The sequence below is a fragment of the Schistocerca nitens genome, chromosome 1, assembly GCF_023898315.1.
Source record: "Schistocerca nitens isolate TAMUIC-IGC-003100 chromosome 1, iqSchNite1.1, whole genome shotgun sequence".
NCBI lineage: Eukaryota > Metazoa > Arthropoda > Insecta > Orthoptera > Acrididae > Schistocerca > Schistocerca nitens.
Genome location: NC_064614.1, coordinates 575,492,706 through 575,516,667, shown reverse-complemented (window position 1 = coordinate 575,516,667; position 23,962 = coordinate 575,492,706). Strand labels below are relative to the sequence as shown.

General features: G+C 44.6%; 1 protein-coding gene across 2 annotated transcripts in view; it reads right to left on the bottom strand.

Annotated features, from left to right (window-relative positions):
* LOC126236428 (uncharacterized) overlaps positions 1-23,962 on the bottom strand; it is a 46,920-nt gene that overhangs the window by 22,142 nt on the left and 816 nt on the right. The gene's annotated exons all lie outside the window — the stretch shown is intronic.

Genomic DNA, 23,962 nt, shown 5'->3' with positions numbered 1-23,962 from the left:
ACACAGTTTTACTCTGCCAGGAAGTTTCATATCAGTGCACACTCCGCTGTAGAGTGAATATTTCATTCTAGAATATAAAGTTGTTGCAAGTTTTTGTATGGCCCCTGAAGTCGTAAATCAGAGAGCACTCCCATTTTGGGGGGGGGGCATCGCCATCTAAAGCAAGTCTTGTTTCAGGTGGCGGCTTGTCTGCAAAACCTGGAACATACAGAATTCTCAAGGAAATTGAATTTACTCGATCTCAAGGGTACTGAATTTACTGGAAAAGTCAAGGAATTCTGAAAGACACGGGTAATTCTGAGAGACTATATCGTGTGGTTCAAATTAGTTGACATCTGACGTTTAAGGGTCAAAGTAGGGCCGTAATCGCGACAGGTACTCTCTTGAGGGAGCCGCCACAGTACTCTGCATTCCGTGGCGACAGTACAACACTTTGAAGTCTTTATTTCCTACGAGAATGACGTACACAGTGAAATTCACGTATGATATGTAAGTCTGTCGAGTCTCTAAGCCTGTAAAAAATCTGCGCTTCACTTTTATTAGCATCAAATGTATGTTGAATGTCTGAAACGGATGTATTTCTCCCGACAGAAAAACAGCTTCAAACTCATCGCGTCATATCACTCAAAGCACTTAACGTACCGAGAAACGTCTTTTAGTTTGGTTACCAAAATATGTCGCCTGGCAACGGAATTTACTAAAGTCGCATCTCGCATCGAATCGCATTGCTTGGAATTTAAACCTTGAAGAACATGGAAAGTTCAAGGATATCTTTTGATGAAACAAATTCTGCATCCTCTCCTTTTGTTATCAGTCTCCACGTCTTTAATTGAGCTAAACTGCACGCAATACTACCAGTAATCGTATCTGCGCTACTGCTAATGCCTAGTTAATATTTTCTGAATACTTAACACATCTCTCAATAACACCTTTGGTTTTAATAGACATATCTATTCCCATATTCCTTCTTATATTTTTTTATTTTGTACTTTGTCTGTGCAGTTAGTTTGTAACATTCTTCAGTTCTCCTATATACCAAGTAGATTTGCAGTTTCAAAAAATTTTTATCTTCAGTTATGTGTCAGTATTTGTTCTCCACATTTTTCTGTCAATATTGGATACTTATTGAAGGGAGCTCTCTTCATATTCATCTCAGATATGTTCCTTCGTATTGGTTAACCAGTGCGATATTTCTTGTTAAATTTTACAGTTCTTGTAATTTGTCTTTTTGGATTTTGGTGATTAGAGTGACTCTTCTCATTTCTACTACTTTTCATCACTTTTTCATTCCTATATTTATCCATAACTTTTATTCTGTAGTACGTAGAATGTCTATTGATGTGCACTGTCCAGTTACATCAATGTGACCACCTGTCAAAAGCCTGGATAACCACTTTTCGCAGCGCGAGCCATGCAAGAAGAGAGTCAGTGAGATTCTGAAACGTACCGACATGGATATGGAGCCCTAACAATTCCATTGCCGTGGCCATCTGCGTTAGGTTTCTTGGTTGAGGGTTCATGTCATGAACAGGCCGATCAAGGTGGTCCACATATTTTCAGATCGGTGGATTTAGGTGGCCAGGGGTGTACTGTAGACTCAGTCTGAGGCTCTTCTAACGACGTACGTACACTGCGAACTGTGTGACCCGTTGCATTATCCTGCTGGTACATGATATCATGCCGAGGAAAAACAAACTGGATGTAGGGGTGGATATGGTACCTAGGGGTAAATGCATACTAGTGTCGATCCATTGTGCCTTCCAGAATGACGAGGTAGCCCAGGTAATGCCACCAAAGCATTCCTGACAACGTAACGCTCCCTTCTCCAGCCTGGAACTTTGTTGCAGGGTGTTCGCTTTCAGATGTTACACGCCTTACACGCCACGGGCCATCTCTCCGATGGAGCATAAAACGTGTCATCTGAAAAGCCACCAGTTGCCATGAGTGGACGTCTAGCTGCGGTACTGGCGTGCAAATTCCAGCCTTCGTCGCCGATGAACAACACTCAGCACGGGTACCTGAACCAGGCGCCTGCTGCCCAGCCACATAAGCAGTAACGTTCGCTGGATGGTCGTTGGGGAGACACTTTTGAGAGCCCCTTGGTTCATCTCGGCAGTCAGTTTCTCAACAGTTGCAGGTATGTTCGCACGTGCGCCGGCCGGTCTGGCCGAGCGGTTCTAGGCGCTTCAGTCTGGAACCGCGCGACCGCTACGGTCGCAGGTTCGAATCCTGCCTCGGGCTTGGATGTGTGTGATGTCCTTAGGTTTAAGTAGTTCGAAGTTCTGGGGGACTGATGACCTTATATGTTAAGTCCCATAGTGCTCAGAGCCATTTGAACCATTTGTTCGCCCGTGCACGTTTCTGCAATAGTCGTTCACCCCTGTCATCTATGGCCCGTGTTGCACCACATTTGCCTCGGCGCCGGTTTTGGATTGGTATTCTTCAACTGCGGTGGCACGCGAACAGTTTACAAACTTAGTCGTTTAGGAAATGCTTCCACACTTGGCCCGAAAGCCAATGATTATGCCCTTTTGGACGTTAGATAAATTGCTCCGTTTCCGCATTACAACAATTGCACTGCTTTATATACCCTCTGCTGCTAGTGCTGCCACGTGCCGTCTGTGATTCCTTATTACACATTAGACGGTGGTCACATCAATGTGACTGGGCCGCCTAGTATGTCTTCCGAATCTCCCTTCTCTACAAAAGGGCTACGTTGTCTGAACAGTGGTGCGAAGCATGCTGCCCATGCACTGGCGAGAACTTACGGAATATGTTGTACCTAAAAACGTAGATCTGACTTGGAAGATAATTCCTTACTGTCCGTATCACTTTAACGTTATTGGGTTAACATGAAGTTTTCGGTATTATTGTACTAACGAATTGTAATGTTCTCTGTGTGGAAAGTTCCCCTTTTAAGCTGTGCTGTGTGTGTAAATGTATTTAATGTGGGACGCACGCTTTCGCCTGATGCAGTTTCATAAAAACAGCGATGCTGAAACAAGCGGCATCCCTCTGTGTTACTGCACCGAATTCCGAATATCCTCACGAAAACGATGAATTATCATGGAGCATACTTTGAGGGACAATATGAGCCAAATACACGTCTTCAGACCTGATATGTTTCAAGGGTTCACTTATAAGAGCAAATCAGTCATTTGTATCGCACTTTTTTTTTAGATTTTTTTCTCCGAACAGAGTAAGAAGATACTCTTCAAAGTACTAATATACTCCAACAAGTCTCCTTTCTTGGATTAAAGTAGCAACAGAAATCTGGCTGGGCCAGAACCTGATAAACGACGACAGTGGAATCTGTCTTAGGAAGGCCTGAAATCCAGCGCTTAGCAGGCCGAGGGCGTAGGGTAAACACAATAACTACGGAGCAGCATCTGAGCCGTGTGGAAGCTTGCTTTCTTAAAATGAGGACCGCATTTTTAAAATGTTATTTAAGTTGCCTCCAATTTCGAGCGCGATAAGCTGTAGCAATTTAAGTAATTTTTTTTATAATTTGGCTCAGGTGAACCATCACAATAAAAGCTAAATAAAAATCTGCTGGAAGAACTAAGCTGCTGTAAAAGTCACAACAGAGACCCTAGACATAGCATCTTCCTGCAATAATGTCTTGCGCCTCTACCGTCGCCGCTAACAAAACATCTGAATTAAGAATAGCATTACCAAGAACTTAGCTTGAGCAACTATTTAAGAACAGTGCGCCACGCAAAGCTACTGAACATGAATGGGCACATTTTCATGTATTCATTCTGTAAAACAAACCATTGATCACTGAACGAAAACATAATATATTCTCGCTGTAAAATTACAGAAAATGCGCCTCGAAGTATTAATCTTCCTAACAGTCTTTAAAAATATAAATGATAACTGCAATACCTCTAGCGTGGCGCTACAATAAACAGGCGAGCTCAGAATCAATGCAAAAGAACGACTGACTACATTACGTTACAATGTCATACTTTTCTCGATTCTTGAGAAAACAGCAGCTGGTTGTGGGAGCCGCCACGCATCTTGTTCTTGAAGCCTGTTCCGCGCCTCCGCCGCATTCACGTCTTCAGGGCACTGCATCCACCAGAACGCGTATCTGGCTGGCGGCTCGGATGTTCTTTCAATATACATGCACTGTTTTTAATAAGGGGATTATTTCCCACTTATCCCCTTTCTCCTATCACTCAGCAACAGTTTGAGATTCATTATCTTCTATTTTATATTTGAAATTAATGTTTTAGCGGAGAATAAGACAACGAACGTAACGGAATTGTTACATTCGCCAGATCGTTTCTCATTAGTTACCCGAAGATTGCGGGAAGCCTCCTTGCAGAAAATTCGTGTAGAGTCGTCAACTATACCTGGCTGGACGCCCTTTAAAGGTTTAAACTATTCCTTGGAACTATCCAAAATGTGTTGCAGCGTTCGTATGAACAGTTAGAAAAGGTATGTTTGCAGTACAATTCACGTGCACTCACGGAAAAAAGTCACAACACCAAGAGGGAGTTGTGCGACATAAACGAAAGCTGGTGGGCGGCTGTATCTGGAAGATGGCGTCTATTCAAATTTAATGCCAGTCGCATAAGAGTGCCGCTAGTAGCGAGACTGAGGATGCAAATCAGCTTTGCTTTAAATAAGCTCTGTAACGGGCGCGATCGTGATTGACCTTTGGTACTGGACTCGACGACTTGACGTTAGTCAAGAATGCCTTTAAGGCGACAAAGACGCCATTGTCAACAGTTCACTGAGTTTGAAGGTGGTGTTGTAATCCTTCTGCGATACTGCAGAAAGACTTGACAGAAATGTAGCCACTGTACATGATTGCTGGCAGCGGTGGTCATCAGAATGTACGGTCGCAAGAAGACCTGGCGTATGGTTCTGGTGCATCGTACTGCATCTGCAGCAACAATCTGAGCAGCAGTTGGCACCACAGCGACATAGCGAACTGCTAAACATCGGATACTTAAAGGACAGTTCCGAGACACACGCCTTGTAGCGTGCAGTCCACTGACCCCAAAACACCGCCATTTGCGACTTCCTTGTTATCAAGCGAGAGCTCCTTAGAGGGCAGGGTGGAGATCTGTTGTGTTTTCTGATAAAAGCTGGTTCAGTCTTGGTGCCCGTGATGACCGTACGTTGATTACAAAGGTGGTTGTTTAGAGCCTGCATCCAACCTGTGTCCGTGCTACACACACTGGACACGCACCTGGGGTGCAATTTCGTACGACAGCAGGAATACGGTCGTGGTTATCCCACGCACCCTGACTGCAAGTTTGTACGTCACTCTGGTCATCCGATCTGTTGTGGTGCACTCATGAACAGCATTCAATGGGGTCTTTTCCAACAGGATAACACTCGCCCATATACCACTGTTGTAACCCAACAAGTCGTACAGACTGTCGACATGTTGCCTTGGGCAGCTCGATTACCAGATCTGTCTCTAATTGAACACAGAGGGGACATCTTCGGACGACAACTCCAACGTTATCCACAACCATCATCAACTGTCCTCGTACTGACCGACCAAGTGCAAGAGGCATGGAACTCCATCCCACAAACTGACATCCGGCACATGTACAACACAATCCATGCACTTTTGCTTACTTCCATCCAACATTCTGGCGGCTACACTCTTTATTAATATACCAGCATTTCACATTTGTAATGGCTTATCTCAGGCTTACATTAATCTGTGCTCTTGCAATGTTAATCACTTCAATATGTTACCGAGACAAATGTATTTCCGAAAATTCGTTACTCTACATTAATTATTTTTTGATGTTCTGATTTTTTTCCGTCAGTGTATTTTTATCTCATAAGCATACTGCTCTTTCGGTCATTCATACTTTCTAGATCTCAACTAAAGCCCTCTGTGGCACGTAACATTCCTCTTGGCTTGATTTAAAATCGGAAAAATCTTGAAGAGATCTTCTTTTCCTAGGAATATGAAGACATATCTCTATTTACTAGCGTCTCAAAGACACTACAAACTTCTGACTTCCGGAAGGCATTCGATACAGTTCCGCACTGTCGCCTGATAAACAAAGTAAGAGCCTACGGAATATCAGACCATCTGTGTGGCTGGATTGAAGAGTTTTTAGCAAACAGAACACAGCATGTTGTTCTCAATGGAGAGACGTCTACAGACGTTAAAGTAACCTCTGGCGTGCCACAGGGGAGTCTTATGGGACCATTGCTTTTCACAATATATATAAATGACCTAGTAGATAGTGTCGGAAGTTCCGTGCAGCTGTTCGCGGATGATGCTGTAGTATACAGAGAAGTTGCAGCATTAGAAAATTGTAGCGAAGTGCAGGAAGATCTGTAGCGGATAGGCACTTGGTGCAGGGAGTGGTAACTGACCCTTAACATAGACAAATGTAATGTATTGCGAATACATAGAAAGAAGGATCCTTTATTGTATGATTATATGATAGCGGAACAAACACTGGTAGCAGTTACTTCTGTAAAATATCTGGGAGTATGCGTGCGGAACGATTTGAAGTGGAATGATCATATAAAATTAATTGTTGGTAAGGCGGGTACCAGGTTGAGATTCATTGGGAGAGTCCTTAGAGAATGTAGTCCATCAACAAAGGAGAGGGCTTACAAAACACTCGTTCGACCTATACTTGAGTAGTGCTCATCAGTGTGGGATTCGTACCAGATCGGGCTGACAGAGGAGATAGAGAAGATCCAAAGAAGAGCGGCGCGTTTCGTCACAGGGTTATTTGGTAAGCGTGATAGCGTTACGGAGATGTTCATCAAACTCAAGTGGCAGACTCTGCAAGAGAGGCGCTCTGCATCGCGGTGTAGCTTGCTGTCCAGGTTTCGAGAGGGTGCGTTTCTGGATGAGGTATCGAATATATTGCTTCCCTCTACTTATACCTCCCGAGGAGATCACGAATGTAAAATTAGAGAGATTCGAGTACGCACGGAGGCTTTCCAGCAGTCGTTCTTCCCGCGAACCATACGCGACTGGAACAGGAAAGGGAGGTAAAAGTGCCCTCCGCCACACACCGTTGGGTGGCTTGCGGACTATAAATGTTGATGTAGATGTAAGAGGAGAAATTTTCTGAAGAACATGTACTTCATTCAGCGCCTCTTTTAGGGGCAATAGAATTACCTCTGTGCCGTAGCAAACGTTGCTGGCGCACACTAGTTTAGGGTGGTCCTAGAGTCAAAGGCAACAGCCAGGTAGTGCACGAAATAGCTACCTCCATATTTGGCCATCAAAGGAAGGAATGTGTAGGCGTAGTGGACTACGCATAAAATTGTGGCTTCAGTCCGAAGACTCTCCGCTTTGTTTCGTGAAGTGAGCGCATGTGACACGTAGACAGTGATCCTCCCTTCAGACGGGAAGGTGAAGCTCGGTAGGACTGTTAGCATTGCTGCCTCTGGACCACGGGGTCTCGGGTTGGATTCTCGGCCGGGTTGGCGATTTTCTCTGCCCGGGGACTGCGTGTTGGTGTTGTCCACATCATTTGATCATCATCACCATCATCATCATCATCATCATTCGTGCAGTAGCTAGAATGGACTGTGTAAGAAATTGGACTGCGAAAATGTAGGAAATTAGTACGGGCGCTGATGACCGTGCAGTTGAGCGCCCCACGAACCAAACATTATCATCATCAAAATGGTTCAAATGGCTCTGAGCACTATGGGACTCAACTGCTGAGGTCATTAGTCCCCTAGAACTTAGAACTAGTTAAACCTAACTAACCTAAGGACATCACAAACATCCATGCCCGAGGCAGGATTCGAACCTGCGACCGTAGCGGTCTTGCGGTTCCAGACTGCAGCGCCTTTAACCGCACGGCCACTTCGGCCGGCTTATCATCATCGGTTGGGCTGTTGGTATTTCTGCTGCGGATTAAGCTGCATACCAGCGTTGGGTTTCACGTTCTCCTTTTCCTCTAAATACAAACAAGGCAACATAATCTGGACGCACTCACTACATTGTTCAGTAAACTGTTACTCTTAGACATAACGCATGAATTTCACTACGGAAGGGCTAATCTACACGGATGGAAAACCCCTTGGCGTCTACGAACCAGTAATGTCAGTGCCTGAAAGAAGGAGTATTCGAAAGAAATTGAGAAATTACGAGTACTAACTAAAAATTAGCATGATTTGTGGAAGGTACAAAAATTTTATAGATACAAGCGACAGCAAAAAGGAAATTTTAATAAAATATCTAAAAGTGCAAAATAACCAATTGCAAGATTGCACCAGAAAGATTTTTCATGGTAAGAATGAATCTATAACTTTCAGTCGCTGTCATGTTGTCATGAAAATATTATGAAAATTTAAGTTAGAACAGGGAAGAATCTTGTGTTGTGAAAACACATTCTGATTACCTTAGGGCCGCAATTATACCTAGATGAGCAGCTCAACGCTTAGGGTGCAAGTTACTTTAAAGGGAACACAATAGACGGGAACTTAATCCACATGTCGGTTAATTACCGATAGTCTAGTATACCCTGAGGGTTGGGTGTGATTTTTAGCCGTTATTCCTCATCAGCATCGTGACATGTCACCTCAAGTTTATAACTATCACGTACTACGTTAGCATTAAACACTGTCGTTACTGGGCTTCAGTGAATCTTGAAGAGCTAGGATTCATTGAGACACAACTAACAACTTGTACGTTTGGGCTTGCTAAATTTGTCATCTTCGAAAATAAACGATCTTTATCTTTCGCAGAGCGTCGGTCGTACCCAGTGGATCATTGCCAACAATTTCAATCCAGCTTTTGTCATTTTTGTTCCGTAACGCAGCAACATCTATTGTTATTGTATCTGTACCATCTGGTAATCAGTCAGTATCGTAGATATTGATAACAGAGTGCTTCAGTATTCTTCATTGAAAAGCTGCCTGAAGTACCAATACTTGTTGCAATATGTGAATAAATTGTATTCGGGGCGAACGGCAGGGTTTTTTTCTTTATCTTTTTTTTTTTTTCGATGGCGTGTCGGCATTGGTAGGGGTCGTGTGTGGAACAACCAGCGAACCGCCGAAAATAACCAATCACGGAGATAACGCGTCTCTAATCCGGCTCTGGCCTGCACGAGTAATGGCGGGTCACGCCAGCCGGCCGGATAGCCCAAGACAAACGCGCCGCGAGCCAACTGGCCGGCGCCGATCTCGCTGGCTGAGCGCTGCTGTTGTTCCTGGCCGCAGTCAGTGAGTGTCGCATTTTGGCTGCTACTAGGCATCGCTATTTCCATACTCTGATATGAAGCGAAGGTGCAAACAACGTGCGTTCCAAAGGTTCAATATTAGCTTTCGTTTTCGATAAACTACACTCCTGGAAATTGAAATAAGAACACCGTGAATTCATTGTCCCAGGAAGGGGAAACTTTATTGACACATTCCTGGGGTCAGATACATCACATGATCACACTGACAGAACCACAGGCACATAGACACAGGCAACAGAGCATGCACAATGTCGGCACTAGTACAGTGTATATCCACCTTTCGCAGCAATGCAGGCTGCTATTCTCCCATGGAGACGATCGTAGAGATGCTGGATGTAGTCCTGTGGAACGGCTTGCCATGCCATTTCCACCTGGCGCCTCAGTTGGACCAGCGTTCGTGCTGGACGTGCAGACCGCGTGAGACGACGCTTCATCCAGTCCCAAACATGCTCAATGGGGGACAGATCCGGAGATCTTGCTGGCCAGGGTAGTTGACTTACACCTTCTAGAGCACGTTGGGTGGCACGGGATACATGCGGACGTGCATTGTCCTGTTGGAACAGCAAGTTCCCTTGCCGGTCTAGGAATGGTAGAACGATGGGTTCGATGACGGTTTGGATGTACCGTGCACTATTCAGTGTCCCCTCGACGATCACCAGTGGTGTACGGCCAGTGTAGGAGATCGCTCCCCACACCATGATGCCGGGTGTTGGCCCTGTGTGCCTCGGTCGTATGCAGTCCTGATTGTGGCGCTCACCTGCACGGCGCCAAACACGCATACGACCATCATTGGCACCAAGGCAGAAGCGACTCTCATCGCTGAAGACGACACGTCTCCATTCGTCCCTCCATTCACGCCTGTCGCGACATCACTGGAGGCGGGCTGCACGATGTTGGGGCGTGAGCGGAAGACGGCCTAACGGTGTGCGGGACCGTAGCCCAGCTTCATGAAGACGGTTGCGAATGGTCCTCGCCGATACCCCAGGAGCAACAGTGTCCCTAATTTGCTGGGAAGTGGCGGTGCGGTCCCCTACGGCACTGCGTAGGATCCTACGGTCTTGGCGTGCATCCGTGCGTCGCTGCGGTCCGGTCCCAGGTCGACGGGCACGTGCACCTTCCGCCGACCACTGCCGACAACATCGATGTACTGTGGAGACCTCACGCCCCACGTGTTGAGCAATTCGGCGGTACGTCCACCCGGCCTCCCGCATGCCCACTATACGCCCTCGCTCAAAGTCCGTCAACTGCACATACGGTTCACGTCCACGCTGTCGCGGCATGCTACCAGTGTTAAAGACTGCGATGGAGCTCCGTATGCCACGGCAAACTGGCTGACACTGACGGCGGCGGTGCACAAATGCTGCGCAGCTAGCGCCATTCGACGGCCAACACCGCGGTTCCTGGTGTGTCCGCTGTGCCGTGCGTGTGATCATTGCTTGTACAGCCCTCTCGCAGTGTCCGGAGCAAGTATGGTGGGTCTGGCACACCGGTGTCAATGTGTTCTTTTTTCCATTTCCAGGAGTGTATTTTTTGTTTTTCGGTTGCGTGGGTGATGCAAGTCATATTTGTCGCCACGGTGTGGAACTTAACTGATGTTCATCAGTACATATATCTGAGGATATCTGGTTACACGTGGACCTTTTACATTAGTAGCTGATATTACTACTTTATTATATAATAAACTAACCTGCTTAATGCAAACAGGCAGAAATGTTACCTGTTCCAGAATGCTACAGGGAATAGAGGACGATTTCAAGTACGAAAACAACTTAAACACAACCCTAACCTGTCTTTTTTTTATTTTCAGACTGCACTTTTAACTCGAGGAGAAAACGATAGAACATTTAAGGCATCATAATTTGCCCTTCTGTGTGTTTGAGTCAGTTTAAGATGTGAATACTGGCTATACGAGGTGTGTGAGGAAAATAGCGAGAGTGACGACACTGCGAGCGATCTGGCAAAGCTGTGTTGTTCTGTTTGTGTAGACGGTGTGTTCATCGCTTCCAGATGCTCAGTTTGAATTTCAGCTCTGTAGAGCCATCACGTGATTTTTGAGAGCACCGTCAGTGAAGTTGTATGTTTTTTGTGCGCTACGAACAGCAGAATTTAGAGCAACGTTATGCCTTCAAGTTTTGTGTTGTACTTGGGGAATCCGCGAAATGTGACCTTAGAAATGTTGAAACAGGCCTATGAGGAAAATTTCTTATCAAATGGTTCAAATGGCTCTGAGCACTATGGGACTTAACATCTATGGTCATCAGTCCCCTAGAACTTAAAACTACATAAACCTAACTAACCTAAGAACATCACACAACACCCAGTCATCACGAGGCAGAGAAAATCCCTGACCCCGCCGGGAATCGAACCCGGGAGCGCAGGCGCGGGAAGCGAGAACGCTGCCGAAATTTCTTATCAAGAGTATAAGTTTTTCGTTGGCACAAACCATTGTTTGAAAGGCCGAAAACACGTTGAAAATAAGCCTCGCTCAGGGAGACCTTCAACTTCTAAAACCGATGAACACGTTGAACGTGTGCGTTCTCTTGTGAGACCAACCGGCGTTTAACAATAAGGATGATGGTGACCTGTTAAACACAGGCTAAGGAAAGGGGTGAATCGAGTGAAACCGGACACTGTAGTCAAGTGGATGCTGCATCATGACAACGCCTCATGTCGCACAGCCACTTTCATCATGGAATTTGTGACCTTAAAAGGCATTCCTGCTGCTCCACAGCCTCCCCCTCCCCCCCCCCCCCCCTCTTCATCTGATCCTTGCGAGTTTTTCTTTTCCCGAAACTGAAAAACTTCTTAAGAGGATGCCATTTTGAGACTCTCCAGAACATTCAAAAGAATGTGGCCGACGTATTGAACTCCCCTACCAGTTGAAATCTTTCAGCGTTGCTGCCTATACTGGGGACATCGAATTCGCCGGTGGACTGATGGGGACAATATTGTTGTTTGAAGAAAATAAAAACATAGATAAAAATCAGTCTCGTTGCTTTTCTCAGACACCTCGTACTTATAAACGCTAACCTTTGTTTTCAAACTGTGACTGGTAGGTGACGCAAACGTTTTAAGGGAGTAATTATATTATTTTGATGCTAGTATGCCTAACTGCTTCGTTGTCTTTAGGAGGTTTAAAGATGTGTACCATATTCAACCCTTAGTACCCCTTTCCTGTAATGAATATTTCGTAAGCACAGAATATTATTTCGAATGACATCTATGAATGCAAGTACACAAAAGTAAACTTCCATTCCGAAAGTTTCATCAAAAATTAGGAATTATAGGCAGAGAAAAAGTTGTGAACTTAATAGTTTAGAAGAAATGTTTCAGTTCTTCCACCCAAAAATTCTTAATGTTTTTTCCTTTAGATACTATCTTTTCCTAACAGTACAGTCGTATGCGTCTTGTAGTGTTACGTTTATGTAATTATTTTAATTGTACGTTGACCGTGTTTTAAAAGCTATACAAAAATATCTCTGCCCATCAGTGAAGCTCAATACGGTAATTTCAGAATGTATACAATCTCCACTTCTACCCAGGCTCTCTTCTGAATTAATTTTAAAAATGTAGTTGCAGGCTTTTTGTATTGCCACGAGAGAGAAAAGCTGATAGGAGAAAAGCAAAGATGGCGACAGTGATTACATTCTTCAAATTCCTCTGCCGTCATTTAAATCAAATTTCTGGCTCTGGGCGACAAAGACACTATATATACTGTATACGCAAAAAACGTTGTGGATGTGCAGTATTGAAATCCTTTTACTCGCATGAAAATGTGACCAGATTCATCCCCAAAATCAGTCTTCACTTCCAGTTTAAATATGCCGTAAGTCTCCCTCTGAGTTAGCAGTGGCGGTAAATAAAAATACAGTATATGAAGGTAGTATCTGTTCCCGAAAGAACAGTTACCGCTGATGACGATGCAGCTTTCGCTAGGATGAAATGATAGTTAAATGGACACCCTAGGTGCAAAGAGGCGTTGATATACTTCATTGGGGACATGTTGAGTCCCGGTCGGGGCACACATTTTCAACATGTCCCCAACGAAGTATATCAACGCCTCTTTGCAGCTAGGGTGTCCATTTAATTATCATTTCAAATAAAAATACATCAGTCTCATGTTCTGCACATCAGTGAGCAGCTGCTACTTGAGATTAACGTGAACCTTTATTCACCTCTAAATAACTCTGATTATAACTCAAGAAGATCACAGTATTACGAAATAGATTCGCATTCTGCAACTATGCATTGAAGTCAGCTCTTTGTGACATACGAAAATTTGTGTCGGATCGGGATTCGAACCCAGGTTTCCCGCTTATCGCGAGCGGTCGCCTTCACCACTTCTTCTGTCCGAGCACTCCCGCAGCACCGATCCAACCTTATACAGGTCACTTACGTTTGCACATTTCATGATTCCTGCTCAGGGAGAGTCAAATTTTATGCATCCCTGCCTCGACGCCCTAAAATGACGATAAAATTGCCTCTTCCTGCGCGGGAATGACAAAAGTGCACCCGTACGGTTTGTGGACTCCGTGACATATGGAAGTTTGGATCGGTCCCGGAGGCATGGTTGATAGCTGAAGTTTTTAAGACGACCGCTCCCGATAAACGGGAAATCCAGTTTCGATTCCGGTCCAGGATAAATTTCCATGTGTCGCAAAGAGCCGATGTCAATGCATCGTCGCAGTATGTGAATCGATTTCGTAATGTTTACCACAGCTGTAAGCGCCTTTTCGGATTATTACTGGGCGTTCTACACCACAGAAGACCAAAATGCTACAGAGACAGATGGTCAGTGACAGCTTCTGTTCTTTCGGACATGCGTGCATGTCTGAAGGGCATTGTATTTTGAAGGTACGGGCACTGTATAAACATAGACATTGTAACCTTCCTACATCCAAGAACTAACAAATGTATATGATATCTTTATTAGAAAATAATAGTTGAAGTTTTTATAACGAACGGAACTTCTGAGGGCAGTACGAACGCGCTTCCCCGAGGAGCTACGACCTTGAACGCCTTGCAGGTGATCAGCCACTCCGCACAGCTCGCTCTTCGGAGGCGTCACGTTTTCTCCAGGTGATCGTCAGTTTCATTTGTAGACGATAGTATACTTTAATCATAATCAATATTGTTGAAATGCACAGTAAATACATTGGTCGGCTGGTGTGGAAAAAATGTTGCAAATGCGTTTGTGGCACTGAAAAAAATGGTTCAAATGGCTCTGAGCACAATGGGACTTAACATCTTAGGTCATCAGTCCCCTAGAACTTAGAACTACTTAAACCTAACTAACCTAAGGACATGACACACATCCTTGCCCAAGGCAGGATTCGAACATGCGACCGGAGCAGTCCCGCGGTTCCGGACTGCAGCGCCTAGAACCGCACGGCCACCGAGGCCGGCGTGGCACTGAAGTCTGAACCTTATTTTTGTTGCACTCAGTGTGACGAAACTAACGTAGATCATTCCGAATCAAATCTCTGAATATTATGGTGATAACTAAACAGTTAAACTTTCTACCACATTCAAAGAAAGAGGGACAAAGTAACAACAGCGGAGTGTGGTGTAGTTGTTCGCAGACCAACCACTTCACTATTCTTCTGCCAGGTTCTCTTCATCAGGTGTCCTCCTTTTCTCGATTATATGAAGCAAGAAAAAGCGAAAAAAGACAGCAGAAACATTCTTAAATAAAAATACTGAATAAAAACTATATACTTACCCATATTATTCTTGAACATCTATACCGATGTCTATTCTTTGTGATACCACTATCACTTCTCCCCTTGCCAATTCCACTCGCTAATGGTGGTTGTCATTTAACCGCTCTATGAGCTCTAATTTCTCAAATTTTCTCGTCGTGGTCATTTCGCGAGACACTGTGAGAGGAAGTAATACGTTGCCCGACTCTTCTTAGAATGCAGGCTCTCAGAATTCCAACACTAAACCTCTCCGTTATGTCCAATACCTTTGACACCGTTGTTGATTGCGCATCTCCGTAAGGCACTCGCGCCGACTATACATTCCTTTACTGTGCTGGTAGGTTTGTTCAACTGGCTCTGAGCACCATGGGACTTAACATCTGTGGTCATCAGTCCCCTAGAACTTAGTACTTAAACCTAACTAACCTAAGGACATCACACACATCCATGCCCGAGGCAGGATTCGAACCTGCGACCGTAGGAGTCGCGCGGTTCTAGACTGTAGCGTCTAGAACCGCTCGGCCACCCCGGCCGGCCAATTTTAAGTCACTTACGTACAATTACGTCTTGTGCTGCGACCCACTACAGACTCAACAAGTGGTTGGGTTTTACAACAACTGCGCTTAGATAAGTGGGTAACGTATTGACGAAGTAATTTACGAAGATCGCAATTAATCTTCCTCTTGGTGATCTTGGTACCTGTGCCAGGGTCCCTCGGGAAAAAAGGTCCACAGTTAAGACAGAAAACTCCTCAGCTTCTCCACAAGATTACCAGCTGCATGTAACCTCTTACAGATTTCCCTAACGAGCATTTTGTTTTTTTACATACTAGTACGTCTATGGTTGCTACGTCACGATCAGACCGTATGACCTCAGATTGCTTTAATTCTATGCACTAATGTGTGGCACTATGCAGACTCAAGCAGTGGTCCACAATACTGTATTATAGATTCTTGGACCGACTCTGTGAGTTAAAATGTCCCAAAACAGGAAGGGGCTGACATGACTCTTACGCCTTGAATTACAGCAGCGCTCCGTACGTTAATTATAGGGAGCTTAGTGTACCAAAAAAAAAAAAAAAAAAAAAAAAAAAACTGAAAAATATCTTTCTGTGATACAGTTTCCGTAGCATCAAAATTGATCAGTGAATAATGTACATTTCTAAGAGATGAGATAACATTCGTCAAATCAGCACTGACTGCAAATATGGCCGTTTGCTCGACTCTGCGAAATACTTAGGGCTGAAATTTGACAGACAACTGGCATATAATCTGTGATTAACGGAGGCGTGTAAGAATTTTTCAGGCAACGAAAAATATTTACATTTTAGAAAAGAAGGTACACTAAGAGTTTTAAGAAAGTGTCAATCATTAGTGAAGGTAATCGTCTACTTCCGACTAATTTTGGGTATTGTATACAAATGTAGAACCTTTATCAAATTTGAGTACCGGAAGCAATAGGTAAATTTCGGAAAAGACCTGCCCAATTCGGAAGGGTATGTTTAACCTGCACGAAATCTTCGTAGAAATCCTCAGAAATCTGTAATGGGTAGAAACTACGGCGAAGAAATTGTGCGTTGCGTAAAACCTTGCTAACTGATTCTTCGGTGGTTGCTTGTTGGAACATCTTCACGTTTATAAATGAAAAGCATAAATTTATGAATACTCTACAGTATTAATTTATTTAATATGTATGTATGTACTCTGTTGTTTTGTCATATATAAAGGATGTAAACGATAGCGGTTTACAACGTACCATAGTGGTGTAGGGGCATTCGAGACGTCACATTGACCTACAAAAGCTACCTGAGCAATAGCGCATGTGCAGCGTGCGAGCTTTTGAATGTCGTCTCGCCCCTTTTACGCCACCCGCTTAGTCGGTCTTAACCGTATGGAGCTCATGTCTTTCCTCGCTAAACTCGACCTTGAATATTGAACACACCTTGTTCTTGCACTTACAGATCGTAAAATTAATGTTTGTGTAAATCTTAGGTTCATATTTTGATAATTTCAACAAGGTAAAATTAGCAATTAAATCGTCTTGTTTTTCCGGTATTCTTACTACGAGACTATTACGCTTGTAAGGGTCAAGCTTGGGTCAAACGTAATTAGTTTTTGCATAACGTGTATCACCGCTTTTTTCCTTTGATTACACACACAGTAAAATGTCCCATACAAAATTGTTGGTCCCGAATTCCCCCACACCACTGTGGTTCGTTGTAAGCAGGTACAGTTAACACTCTGTAGAACTTGTTAACAGTAAATGTATTTCGAACTATGCATTTGCCAATAACATGTTTCACTCTGTTTGTTTATCACCTTTTCAAGCTATTCCCCATTACCACTACCTCTCTTCGCAAAAATAATTTTTCTGCTGGGGACGTTTGGAGAAGATTGGTTAGAGGAGGTAATATACACTGACGGATAAAAAATCTCAACACCAAGAAGGACGTGTGCGACATAAAACAAAAGTTGGTAGCCATGTCTCTACAGCTGAAAGATGATGTCTATCGCAATTTCGCGCCAGCCGCATAACAATGGCGCTAGTTGATTTTAATACACGCTGTAATGGTCGTGAGAGTTAGTTATCTTTGACATTGTACGTGGTGAGTGGATGTCAGTCTACGACGCCTTTAAGACGAAAAAGGTGCCATTATCAACACCTCATGCAGTTTGAACCAGATCGTGTAATAGGACTATGATAAGCTGGATGTTCCTTCAGCGATATAGCAGAAAGACTTGGCAGTAACGTAGCCACTGTACATGATTGCTGGGACGTGTGGTCACTCGTCACGAGAATGTACTGCCGCAAGAAGACCGGGCTCCGGACGGCCACTTGGCACTACAGAGAGGGAAGACCATCGTACTCGGCGTATGCAGCAGCTGTTTGAGCAGCGTGCCCTCTACCGACCCAAAACCACCGCCATTCTCTACTTCAGTGGTGTCAAGGGAGAGCTCATTGGAGGGCATGGTGGAGGTCTCTTGCGTATTCCGATGAAAGCTTGTTCTGCCTCGGTGCCAGAAAAGGCCGTGTGTTGGTTGGATGAAGGCCAGTTGAAGGCATGCAACCAGTGTGTCTAGACACACTGGACCTACACCTGGAGTTAAGTTCTGGGGTGCGATTTCGCATGACAGCAGGAGCACTCTCGTGAATATCCCACGTACCCTGACTGCAAATTTGTACGTCGATGTGGTGCTTCGACCTGTTGCGCTGCCATTCATGAACAGCATGACAACACTAGCCCACTCATCGCTGTTGTGACCCAACATGCTCTCGGGTGTTGACATGTTTCCTTGGCCTGTTCGGTCACCAGATATGAGTCCAATCGAGCACATATGGGACATCAGCGGGCCACCAGCGTCACCTACAAACTGAATTAACCATCCCTGTACTGACCGACCAAGTGCAACAGGCATGAAACTCCATCCGAAACTGACATCCGGCGTCTGTACAACACAATGCATGCACGTCTGCATGCTTGTATTCAACATTCTGTCAGTTACACCGTTTGCCGGCCGGTGTGGCAGAGCGGTTCTAGGCGCTTCAGTCTGGCACCGCGCTACCGCTACAGTCGCAGGTTCGAATCCTGCCTCGGGCATGGATATGTGTGATGTCCTTAGGTTAGTTAGGTGTAAGTAGTTCTAAGTTATAGGGGACTGATGACCTCAGCAGTTAAGTCCCATAGTGGTCAGAGCCCAGTTACACCGTTTATTAATATACGAGCATTTCACATTTGCAGTGGCTTATCTCACGCTTACATTAACCTGTGATATTGCAATGTTGATCACTTAAGTATATTATCTAGACAAATGTATTCCCGAAATTTCATTACTCTACCTTTATTATTGTTTGGTGTTACAATTTTTTCCGTCAGTGTTTTTCTTAGCTTGAAATAGGATCTGGTCTCCCGGAATTTCGAGAGGAAGGTTCTCCGCTATCGCCTGCCAATGAAATATACCCAGCGTTTCTCTAGCCCTGTAAATGTAGATGTAGTGGGATACATATAAGAAGTAAAAGGAGATGCAATGAAAGCCTTCTCCACAGTGATTTAGCATTCCTCTACGACTGTTGCTGTTAGGAGGAGTGGTTTTTCTACAGCGGAAATCGTGCGAGTCGCTGCTGGTTGGCGCATGCGCACTGCAGTGACAGCACGGGGCTATGAGAGCAGATCTCCGTCCCGGGGTCCCGGCTTCGGCGGCCGCGCTACCCGCTGCTCCCTGGCCTCCGCCCCTGCTCCCCGGAGCGCGTAATGAGCCGCCGCTAGCGGACAAAGCGCGCCCACAGCCACTCACACCCGCAGCCCTGGCCATTGATCACGTTGTTCCTATCGCCATTGTCTCCCGCTGAATGCCGCGTTCTGGGCGCACGTTTCTTTTGTCCGCGCCGGCCCTCTATCATATTTTATGCCTCATTTTGCAAGTATGCACTGGGCCCTGTAATTCCATTCGCGATTCTTCGCCCATAATATTGTTGTTTTTACTTGCGTTTCTGCGATATTTGCTGACAATGCCGTTCGTTTTTGTCCAGTTCGGCACAGTGCGGTAATTGCCGGACCTATGATTTGCATTTATGAAAATGTTCGCGCAGAAAACTGGCACTAGGCTCGTGTCACTCCTGAAAAAGTTTTATTAAAAAACAAAGTCACAGTTCACTGAAGATGTCTGGAACAAATTTCTGCCAAAAGTTGCGCATATATCTCTGCTGATTCTAGTTTTTAGTCCCTATTTTCTTACCGTCCCCTGTTCTCATTGAAAAGGTATTCTTGTTTATAAAATCAAAACATTTTCGCCGAATCTATTTGTCACTAACAGTGATTGAGCGAACAAATGGGATGAAAATACTTGTGCTAACACGGTTGTAGTAGTATCAGATGTCAAAGTCACGTCAGAGCCAGAAAAAAAAACTAAAAGTGACGGGTACCGAGCTCTGGACCTTATGATTAACAATTCCTCCCTTACCTGCTAAGGCACAAAGATCCGCATATTCTTCAGAAAATGATAATCTGAACTGTCAAAACTATGGAACTGTTAGGAAGTGACCGGGTCGTTCGATAATTGTGAGACATTGGTTACTGTCTTGGCGCACTCTGTGAGCGTTCTGTTGTCCACCTTACAAGGGAACCTCCCCATCGCACCCCCCTCAGATTTAGTTATAAGTTGGCACAGTGGATAGGCCTTGATAAACTGAACACAGATCAATTGAGAAAACAGGAAGAAGTTGTGTGGAACTGTGAAAAAATAAGCAAAATATACAAACTGAGTAGTCCACGGGTCGCATAGGCAACATCATGGACAAAATGAGCTCAGGTGCGTCGTGGTTCCGTGGTAGCGTGAGCAGCTGCTGAACGAGAGGTCTTTGGTTCAAGTCTTCCCTCGAGTGAAAATTTTATTTTCTTTATTTTTGCATAGTTATTATCTGTCCGTTCGTTCATTGACGTCTTTGTTCACTGTAATAAGTATAGTGTCTGTGTTTTGCGACCGCATCGCAAAACCGTGCGATTAGTAGACGAAAGGACGTGCCTCTCCAATGGGAACCGAAAACATTTGATCGCAAGGTCATAGGTCAACCGATTCCTCCACAGGAAAACACATCTGACATATTCTATACGACACTGGTGACGGCATGTGCGTCACATGACAGGAATATGTTGTCGACCCACCTAACTTGTACACTTGGCGAAGGGGTAAAAAGATTCTTCTACCTTGTCCGATTTAGGTTTTCTTGTGGATGTGATATACCTCCCAAAAAAGTGATGAAAACACAATAGTTTGTCACATAAACTGAAAATAAAAAATTAAACTTTTCACTCGATGGAAGATTTGAACCATGGACCTTTCGTTCCGCAGCTGCTCACGTTACCACGAGACCACGGCGCTCCTGCGTTCCCGATGTCCTTGACGTTGCTTATCTTCCCATGAACTACTCAGTTTGTATATTTTGCTTATTTTTTCACAGTTCCACACAACTTCTTCCTGTTTTCTCAATTGATCTGTTTTCAGTTTTTCAAGGCCTATCCACTGTGCCAACTTATAACTAAATCTGAGGGGGGTGCGATGGGGAGGTTCCCTTGTTAGTGAACACTTATTAGCACTCACGCGCTTGTAATCTGCGGTGTTGTCGCCGGAGCCGGTCGCTATCGCCAGCACGGACAGGAGACGGCTTGTGTGTCGGGACACGCGTGAACAGCTCTACAGCGACATATCGGAAAGTAAATCTTGTTAAGCAGGTAGTGTAAACGTTTCTGTTAATACGAGGGGCGACAAAAAAGTTTCCGTACGAAAGCCGAACAGTCCAGAATCTGTATGCCAATCAGGGAGAATCGCCATGAGCACTGAGGCAATCATCACCACGACTCACAGCCCCCTTTTCTAAGGGACTGAAGCCGTCATAATCGCATGGGGAGAGGTCAGAATTACAGGGCTGGGCGCACCATTCCACAACGGTGGTTTTCGACAGACATGGTGCCCCATACACATTCTTCATTCTCCGACGGATGTCTACCGGTGTTTGCCAGAAAAGAATAATAGCACGGTGATCCTGTCTCGTCGCATTTGGTAATAATGCCGCCGTAGTTCACGTTTCAGCTTTTACCGCTTGCACATTGCAAAGACACGAATGCTACCCTAATCCGAGTCGCGCTACATTGCATATACGCTGCAGCAACGCCTTCAAACGGAAACTTTTTGATCGCCCTTTATATTTTATTGCAATGTGGTTTGTATATTGTGAGGACTCGGACAGAAGTATTTTCATTTAAGGTGTAGCCAAATGAAAATGATATAGATGTTAAAAACAGTTAGTAAACTATTTACTATTCCAAAAGTAATCGCCATAACTGTTGATGCATTTATCCCACTGTGACAACACACAATCAGTACCTTCATGGACAAATATTTGCGGTTGCTCATGGAACCATGTGGGCGGTCAGACATATTGCCGAAGTTGTTTCGACTACGCTGCACATCCTCCATATATTCGGGACCTTCCACCATGCAACTTCCATATTTTGGAGGCCTGAATAAAGACGTTCGTCGCCGTCGATTTGCCTCGGACGAGGAGGCGCACGCTTGGGTACAGTCATGGATCCGTAGGCAACCGCAAACATGGAGACATTGACCGTATTGTCTCACAGTGGGATAAATGCATTAACAGTTACGGCATTTACTTTCGAAATAATAAACAGTTCACTTACTTCTTTCCATCTGTCTCGTTTTCATTTGACTGCCTCTTATAATAGTAGTCTCCAGATTAATGACCTCACAGACAGTATTAATACTAACCTCAGACTTTTTGCAGATGATGCAGTAATCTAAATGAAGTACTGTACAAATTTTAAATCATATCTTCAGAAGATTTCAAAAGTGGTGCTAAGATTCGCAACTTGTTTTAAAATTTCAGAAACGTAAAACTGTAGATTTCACAAAAAGCTGTAAAGTAGTATCTTATGACTGTAACAGCAGGTGGAAACAGTCGACTTGTACAAATACCTGGGCGTAACGATTTGTAGTGATATGAAATGGACCTGTCACATAGCGGACACAGGTGGCAGACTTCGGTTCACTGGCAGGATGCTCCGAAAAATAGTTAGTCCACAAAGGAGATTGCTTACAAATGGCCTGTGCGTCCAGGCACCAGTACCAAATAGGATTCGCAGAGGACATTGAATGTAAGCAAAAAACGACGACACGAACGGTCACAGGTTGGTTTGGCCTACGGGAGAGTGTCGCTGAAATGCTGAAAAACCTGAACTGGTTGAAGCTTGAAGATAGACGCCAGCCATCCCGCTAAATCCTGCTTACGCACTTCTGTGCGCTAATAGTAAATGAAGAATTCAGAGAGACATTTAGGCAGCCTCCTTCCCGCGTTCAATACGTGACTGAAAGGGAAGAAAATCCTAACACGGGGTACCATACTAAGTGTACCCTCTGCAATGCACTTCACAGCTGTCTACAGAATGCAGTTATGTATGTAGATGTAGATATTGTCGGCACTGACAGCAAGATAAGCTACGAGAATACAGTGCAAATATTTATTAGTGGAAATGATTCGTGGACCGTGACCTCCAATACGACGGCAAAATTTTGAATTTTATAGCTACGAGGACGTGCCGAAAAGTCGTGTCTCCCAGTTCTTTATATGAAAACTTCTAAATCTTTTTAAATAAAACCAATGTTATCAAAACTCCGCATCTCTATTCTTGAGCCGGCAGTCAGCTTCAAACGATTGTTCTCTAAATTTTCTGCCGGCTGGAGTGGCCGAGCGTTCTGGGCGCTACAGTCTGGAACCGCGCGACCGCTACGGTCGCAGGTTCGAATCCTGCCTCGGGCATGGTTGTGTGTGATGTCCTTAGGTTAGTTAGGTTTAAGTAGTTCTAAGTTCTGGGGGACTGATGACCTCAGCAGTTAAGTCCCATAGTGCTCAGAACCATTTGAACCATCTATTCTTGATACCTACACTTTCATTTCTCAAAATAGCCGCCTTGATGACGAACACCTTTTTCCCAATGAAGACCAGTTTGTTGATACTGTCACTGTAAATGTTTGACTTTATTGACCGAGCCACAACCTCCCCTCTGCTTGCACCCCTTCATCACTATCAAAGTGAAATCCTCGAATGTTTTCTTTAAGTTTGGGAAACAGATGAAAATCGGATGGATCCATGTGTGGACGATACAGAGGATAATTGACAGTGAAGCCAAGGTGTCGGATTGTCGCAGTTGCTGCAGCGCTCTTGTGTGGTCTGGCATTGTCACACTGGAGGAGAGGGTGCTCTCTGTGTGGACGAACTCTTCGAATTCGAAACGCGATTACAGCACGCTCTTTCTCACGCACCGAAGTAGTTAACATTACACACTGTCATCTTACATACTACAATTCGGAGCCCTCTAACGGCAGAGGCCTGCAGATATGTACACGTAAAGAATAAAGATATAAATGTTAATAAAGGTTGTTTCATTTACAAAAGAATTTTCACAGCAAAAATTAGGAAGCCTTACTTTTCAGTGTCCCCTCGAACATATGGTGGTAGCCAAAGCGCGATCTAATTCCCTAGAAG